Source organism: Balaenoptera musculus, chromosome 15, assembly GCF_009873245.2.
Source record: "Balaenoptera musculus isolate JJ_BM4_2016_0621 chromosome 15, mBalMus1.pri.v3, whole genome shotgun sequence".
NCBI classification, from domain to species: Eukaryota; Metazoa; Chordata; class Mammalia; order Artiodactyla; family Balaenopteridae; genus Balaenoptera; species Balaenoptera musculus.
In genome coordinates, this window is record NC_045799.1 from 11,166,576 (window position 1) to 11,174,205 (window position 7,630).

Genomic DNA, 7,630 nt, shown 5'->3' on the forward strand with positions numbered 1-7,630 from the left:
GAGCTCTGTTAGGCAAACGCTTTTAAATTTTAACAGCTTTATTAAGATGTAATTCACACACCATACAATTCACCCACTTAAAGTGTACAATTCAATGGTTCTGAGTACATTCACAGAGTGGCACAACCATCGCCGTGATCCGTTCTTCCCCCCCAAATACCCCGGACCCATTAGCAGTCACTTCCCATTTCCCCTGCCCCCAACCCCTGGCAACTACGGATCCACTTTCTGTTTTATAGATTTGCCTATTCTGGACATTTAATATAAATGGAATCACACAGTATATGGCCTTTTGTGTCCGACTTCTTTCACTTAGCATAAGGTTTTCAAGGTTCATCCACATTGTAGTGTGAATCAGTACTTCACTCCTTCTTCTTGCTAAGTAGTATTCCAGCGTATGGCCAAACCACATTCTTTGATCTATTTCTCAGTTGATGGACATTTGGGTCGTTTCCACTTTTTGGCTACTATGAAGAATGTTGTCATGGACATTCACATGCAAGTTTTTGTGTGGACACAGGTTTCCAGTTCTCTTGGGGATATACCCAGGAGTGGAATTCCTGGGTCACATGGTAACTCTGTGTTTAACCTTTCGGGGAAGCGCCAGACTGTTTCCCAAGGTGGCTGCACCGTTTTTACAATCCCTCCCGCAGAATAGGAGGGTTCCAACTGCTCTACATCCTTGCCAACACTTGCTACCATCCGTCTTTATAATCATAGCCATCCTAGAAGGTGTGCGGGTGCTAGGCCAATGCTTTCTCTTAATTAGTCAGAAACATTTAAAATAGAGAGAGTTGATATAAAGATCTGGACTTCTGACTTGTCTTGAGGACAATGGCTTTCTGGCATGACTGGGATGTGTTCACCATAGAAGCTGACTCACGGTTGTCCCTCCAGGTCACCACAGTCCTCACCCAGCCACCTCCCTTGTTGGAAGGACTGTGGCTCCTCTGCCATTTAGGTCTGTAATGCTCGTCTGAGTCCAGCTGAGATTTGCAAACATGATGAACCTTCATCATGCAGCCTTTCTGGAATCATCTTCCCTCAAGCCAACTAGGAGGTGAACTGCAAATGAGTTTTAACTCGTAGTATCCCGCACTGATGCGTTGTATCAGCATGACGGTCCTGGAAGGATCCACTGTCCCTATTTCCAGATGAGGAAGCTGAGGCTTCCAGAGGAGAGGGACGTGACCTACCCTGAGTCACATGCTGGTGAGGCCCAGGGCTGGGGGCTGGGGTCTGACCGGGGTCTCCTGTGATATCACAAGGTGTTCCAAGGTCCTTTGGTCTTTCTCCTCACATCCTAACATCCTAACTCTGCAGGGGGAGACTCCAGGTCAAGATCTCTTTCTTGAAAGCATTATATTCGAGCAGAAAAGCCTAGAAAGGCCAGTCTTCCCATCGCAGAGTTTCATACAGTCCTGATCTGTGCAGGCAGCCTTGAGTTCACGTGTTCAAATCCTCAACTGACTGACTGACTGTATTCGCTGGACCCCTGGGCTCCAGAGGGCGGGAACCTGACCTGTCTGTCCACTACCATGCCCCCTGTGAAAAGCATCAGCCGATACACGGTATCTACCATGGAGATATCTGATTGATGAATGAATAAACCGATGATACATTTTTAAATAGAAATTCCAATTTTTTTCTTCCTAACTTTTTCTTCTGCAAAGGTGCTTTGTTAAACGTCTAACGAAACATGGGTGAAGTTCCATACCAGAGTGCTTGGATTCACACCGTGGCTCCTTCACCTATTAGCATGTTACTCAACCTCTCTGGGCCTCGTTTTCCTCATTTAGGAAATAGGGATAAGCACGGTATCTACCCCAAAGTTAGTCCATGTAACTGCTCGGGACACTGTTAGAATTGGTAGCTATAATCATTATCATCATCATCATCACCATCATCATTTCTGTTTCCATCCGTGAAATGGGCCAGGGGCTCCCAGGACCAGGGTGAATGGAGGTGCTATCTTGGGATGACTCAGATTCCGGGCTGCAACGTGAAGGGTTCACAGGAAGGGACACAGTGTCCCCTGAGAAATAACAAGGAACCAACGGGTTGATGAGTATGAGGGGAAGTGAATAAATGGTGGTTAGCACGAGCTGGAAGATGCATGCTTGCCTGAGTTGCTTAATCCATCCGGTGACAGGGATGTTCTCTGATTCCCTGGGAGGGGCCAGGTATGGGTCCTGGGGCCAGGAAGGTGCTCAGGGCACAGTGTGGAGGTGTTGGGGGGTCTGGCCGGCGAGGCAGGAGGCCCTAGGCCTGAATGCTGGAGGTGTTGGAGAGCGTGGGAGGATCCCCACAACTTCTGGCTCTGGAGGCCCCAAGCAGAGGTGATGCTGCAGGGTCTTCGGAGGGAGGAGTGAAGGCTGCCTTGGCGCCAGGGCGTTCCTCAACCTCTCACCTTCTTGAGACCCCTCTCCTTTCACTTCTAAGAAGAAAAACACTTTCCTCTCAAGATGGGGACGGTGGTAGCTGCACTACACCTCGAGAGATTCTCAGGGGCTCACACTTCTCCTTGAAGTTTCTTTACCTACTTTGGTTGAATCCTTTCTTTCTACCCCAGTCTCACCTCTTGAGGCTGCCAGTCTCGTTCTGCACCTGCCATCCACATCGGGTCAGCCCAAGTTCCTTCATCCCTTACTCCAAGTAATAATAACAATGGCAAGAATAGTGATAGCCCCCATTTTCTGAGCACTTACCATGTGCCTGTTACTTTACCAGAAATAACTCATTTCATCCATCCTTATAACACCCTGTGTAATAGGTGGCCCCATTACTACCCCAGTTCACAGATGGGGAAACCGAGGCCCAGAGAGGCAGAGTGTGAACTCCATGGAGGAACTGGCAGGTGGTCTCTTGGAAGTCCTCCTGCCTGAGCCCTGAGTACATCTCCAGGCCACAGAATATGTCTGGCAGCCAGATGAGGACCCGGGCATCTGATATCTCTGGCAATAAGAGCGAGTCCCTCTGTGTTATTTAGGAGGCAGGCGGAAAATGTCAAGAGTAATTTAGAAGCAACAACTTATCTATGGGGTTTGGCACATTGATCCAGTGCTCTTGGCCATGAGGAATAAAAATTCAACCTAAAGAGGCTTTGAAAACAAGGAAATTATTATCTCGTAGATAGGAAGTTTGGAAGTGATGGGGAATCAGGGATTGGTTAATTTAGCAGTTTAATAATACCAACAAGGACCCAGGTCCTGGGACTTGGGTTTTGCCCTCCAACTGGCTCTCCTCATTGCCTCAAGAGGGCTGCAGACTTCACGACCTCTCCCCAGCAACGCTAGAGGGAAAAGAGCCTGCTCCTTTTTTCCCTCTAAGAACTTTCATATATAATTTTTTAAATGTTGGTATCATTGGGAACTCCACATAATGTTGTTTTATAAATGCCTTTTTTTTAAATTGTAGTGAGAGCATTTAACACGAGGTCTATCCTTTTAACAAATTTTTAAGTGTACCACACGATACTGTTAAGACACCCTGTTGTAGAGCAGATCCCGAGAACTTAATTCATCTTACACAACTGAATCTCTATACCCATTGAATAGCAACTCCTCGTTTCCCCCTCCCTCCAGACCGCGGTCAACCACCATTCTACTCTCTGCTTCTATGAGTTTCACTACTTTAAATACTTGATATAAGTGGAATCATACAGAACTTGTCCTTCTGTGACTAGCTTATTTCACTTAGCATAACAATCCAGCAATCCCACTTCTGGGTATTTATCCAAAAGAATTGAAGTGAGGATCTCAAAGAGGTGTCTGCACTCCCTCATTCTCTGCGGCATCATTCACAATAGCCAAGATGTGAAAACAACCTAAGTGTCCATTGACAGATGAATGGATAAAGAAAATGCGGTATATACATACCATGGAATATTATTAAACCTTAAAAAGGAAGGGAATCCTGTATTATGCTAAGTGAAATGAGCCTCTGTCTCTTTTGAAGAGCTAGGCAACCTTTCCCAGAATCTCCCAGTGGATTTCCCAGCATGTATCATTGACCAGAATTGAGTCCCATGCCCTTCCCTGAGTCCACGAGATGGGGGGTACCTGGGCAAAATGAGCAAAATGGGTCTGTTAGGAAGGAGGAAGTGGGAGGAGTGGCTGAAATGAGGACTAGCTCGTTACAGGTACCAGCATGTCTACCTTGCGCTATCTGAACTCTCGGAACTGCCTCCATTTCTGTGCTTTTTTGACCTCGTACTGCCCCTTCCTCATAAATTCCGTAAGCTCACCATGTTCCTCCAATAAATTCCCTTCCTGCTTAACTTAGCCAGATCTGACCCTCACTGAGACACTTGAATTTCATAAATGATCATGGGCACTGTTATCACCACATTGTCATTGCTGGTATTTATTCAGCGCTTGCTACGTGTGAAGTCCTATGCAAAGCTCTTTGCTTCCACCAGGGGTTCTCAATCAGGGGTGATTTGCCCTGCACAGGACATTTGGCAATGTCTGAAGACATTTGTGGTTGTCACAAGTCGGGGTAGGGAGTACCACTTGCATCTAGTGGGTAGAGAAGTAAGGGACGCTCCTAAACTATCCTGCAACGCATAGGATGGCCCCAGCAGCAAAGAATGAGCTGGCCCCAAATGCCAGTAGTAAGAAGGCTAAGAAACCCTCTCCTAACCAATTCTGGAGGGAGGACTCCTGATTACGGCACTTCAGAGAGAAGTCCGGTCCAGAATACCCATCATGCCCAGGCTGAAAACCCTTGCCTTACACTACTAAGTAGAGAATGGCTGAGAAGCATTGCTGTGTGCCAAGGACCATGCTGAGAAGCTGTAAGGCCAGAGGTCCAGCCTTAGCCCTCAGAAGCTGCAGCCCATTTTACTTCTTTAGGTTATTCTGTTTGCCCGCTGCCTGGTTCCAAAAGTTGCTTGAGGCAGCTAGAGCCTGGGATCATTATCCAGAAGAGAGAAAAGAGACAAACGCTATATCAGCTCCATGGATAAATATTCAAAGCAGTACTTCAATGAGGGAATTTCACTTGGGGTCTTGAAGGGATAGGCAAGAGATGGCAAGAGATTTATTCAGAAGAAAACTCACGTATTTCTCAGGAATTTTTATAGCTGCAAGCAATGGAAATCCAACCCAAAATTCATTTTAAAAGAGAGAATGAGATAATAGGACATTACAACATTACAAACACATACCTTGATATGTCCCTTTAGGGACTGGTGTGGTGATGGCAGGTTTGAGATTGGCTTCTTTGTCCAGGGAGATAGCTGAGCTGTGGAAACAGGGAAGAATTAGAGACAGTTCTGCATGTGGCTCCTTCTTCCCCTAACCATCTCCTTACATATTTTATTCATTTATTGACTCAACAAATATTTATGGAGCATTATCTGTGCCCCAGAAACTATGTTAGATGGTGAGAGAATATCAATGAACAATTCAGAAAACGTCCCTCATGGTACTTACATTTCTGTGGCTGGGTGGGCAAGGGATAGACATATCAAGATGTAAAATAATTTCAGTTAGTGATAAATACTTGGAAGAAAAATAAAGATGGATAAAGAAGGAGTCAGAGAACAACTCAAGAGAAGTGGCTGAGGGAAAAAAGTGAGGGTCAGGGTTAAGCTAGGTGGTTAGGGAAGATTTCTTTGAGGAGGCGGTACCTGATGCTTGAACAGATACTCTGGGGGAAAAGGAAGAAGCATAAAGGGGAGAGTGAGAATGCTTTTGGAACAGAAGAGGGTGACATTGCATTGGAGAGGTAGAGAGCAGTGGCAGTGATTTACAAAAGAAACACAGAGAAGAGCTTGGATTCTCAAATATGTGCAGATGTGTTTTGATCTCAGTGTTTTTTTCTAACTCATAACAAATAAAGTCTGATAAATTTAAAAAAAAAAAAGAGAGAATGAGAAAGAAAAACATATTGACTTATATAACTGAGAAGTTCAGGGCTATGTTAGCTTCAGATACAGCTGGATCCAGGAGCACTCATGATGTTTTTAGGACTCAGGCTGTCCCCAACTCTCTGCTCTGCCTTGCCCTGTGTTGGCTGTATTTTCAGGCAGTCTTTACTGTCATGGTGGCACAGTGGCCACGGCTGCTCCAGGCTGAGATCTCTCTTACTAGCTCAGCCACCTCAAGGCAACAACATCTCTCTTCTGCTCCATAGAACTGAGTTCTCTTGGCTTTGACTGGATCATGTGCCCATCCCTGAACCAATCAATGTAGCCAGGGGTCTGGGAAGTTTTGATTGGTCAGGCCTGGGCCATGAGTCTACCCATGGGGATGCGGCCAGCTCACCTGATGGGGTGGTGCACACCAGGGGGAAAATCAGAGTGTATTCTCCAGAAGAAGGGGGAACGGGCACTGAGTGGGCCCATACCACTGGGAATGCAGTATCCTCAACAGTTCACCCACCGAATCTGACAAGGACCTGCTTTGAGCCTGGCATCAAGCCCAGAAATAAATCTGGCACTTTTCTGCCCACTGGGAGGAGGGAAAGTTATAAATAAGTGTAATTCAAAGCACTGTGTGATATGTTCTGGGAGAAAGAAACAAACAAAAGGCTACAGACGTTAGAGGCAAGGCGTTTACACTCATCCCTGTGGTGAGAAAGGGCACTCAGCTGGCAGGAACAGCTTAGGTAAGGCTGAGGATGTGGGAAGGGACGGGGTGTGTTTGAGGAACCAGGGGTCATCTGCTGGTTGGCCATGTGAGGGACGAGGCTGCAGAAGTCAGGGTAGATGGTGCAGGCCTGGGATAACCCAGCTGAGGCTTTTGGACTTTATCCAGAGGGCAGCGGGGAGCCATTGATGGTTCTAGAGCAGAGCAGAGACAGGATCCAGAGTTGTGCTTTCTGAAGACGAACAGGTGTGGAAGAGGAAGGGCTGGAGCACGGAAAGGCTGGGAGGAAAATTGGATGGCTGTCGCAATTGTCCTGGGGCAGGTACTGGGCATTGGAACCAGGACAAAGGCCTTGGGGAGGTGGCAGGCCGTGGCTTTCCTTATTCATCTGCCCACAGAACACCTCAACTCAGCGCACCCTAAACTGACCGCAGCATCTGCTCCCACATCCCTATTACAGAAAGTGGTCCCACCAGCCTCCCAGTTACTTGGACCAGAAACCCTGGAGCTGTCCTGGACTCCTCTCTGTCCTCTGTGAGCCCCACAGCCCCCAGCAGGCAACGCTGTTGGCTCCAGTTTTCAAAATACACCCTGAATGCCACTTCTCACCACCTCTGTGCCCATCACCCTGGGTCAGGTTGCTCCTCCTGGCCCCCATCCTCACCCTCACTCTCCCCACCCCCCCGCCCCCAACCCACTGTATTCTCCTTATAGCAGCCAGAGGGATCCTTTAAAAAGACAAAGCCCCTTTTGTAACATGAACTCAAAAGGCACTTCCTGCACTGTCCCGCTCAGAGCCCTCCCGTGGGACTTCATCACATTAGAAGGAAATCCAAAATTCCCTGGCCTGGAGTCCCTGCACCATCTGACCCCATGACCCCTTTGCCCTCCCCTCCCCCACTCTCCCCTTGCTCACTCTGCACCAGCCACACTGCTCTCCTCCCTATTCTGCAAACAGGCCAAGATATTCCCTACTCTAGGCCCTTTCATCGTCCCCCAGGGATGGGGCACATACGAGGGTGCTTAATAAATGT

General features: G+C 47.5%; 1 long non-coding RNA gene across 1 annotated transcript in view; it reads right to left on the bottom strand.

The window, feature by feature from the left end:
- LOC118881095 overlaps positions 1-5,231 on the bottom strand; it is a 54,087-nt gene extending 48,856 nt beyond the window's left edge. Inside the window, exon 1 of the long non-coding RNA XR_005016433.1 lies at positions 5,171-5,231. This is a non-coding gene — a long non-coding RNA (uncharacterized LOC118881095). The remainder of the gene's footprint in view (positions 1-5,170) is intronic.
- Between the last annotated feature and the right edge of the window lie 2,399 nt (positions 5,232-7,630).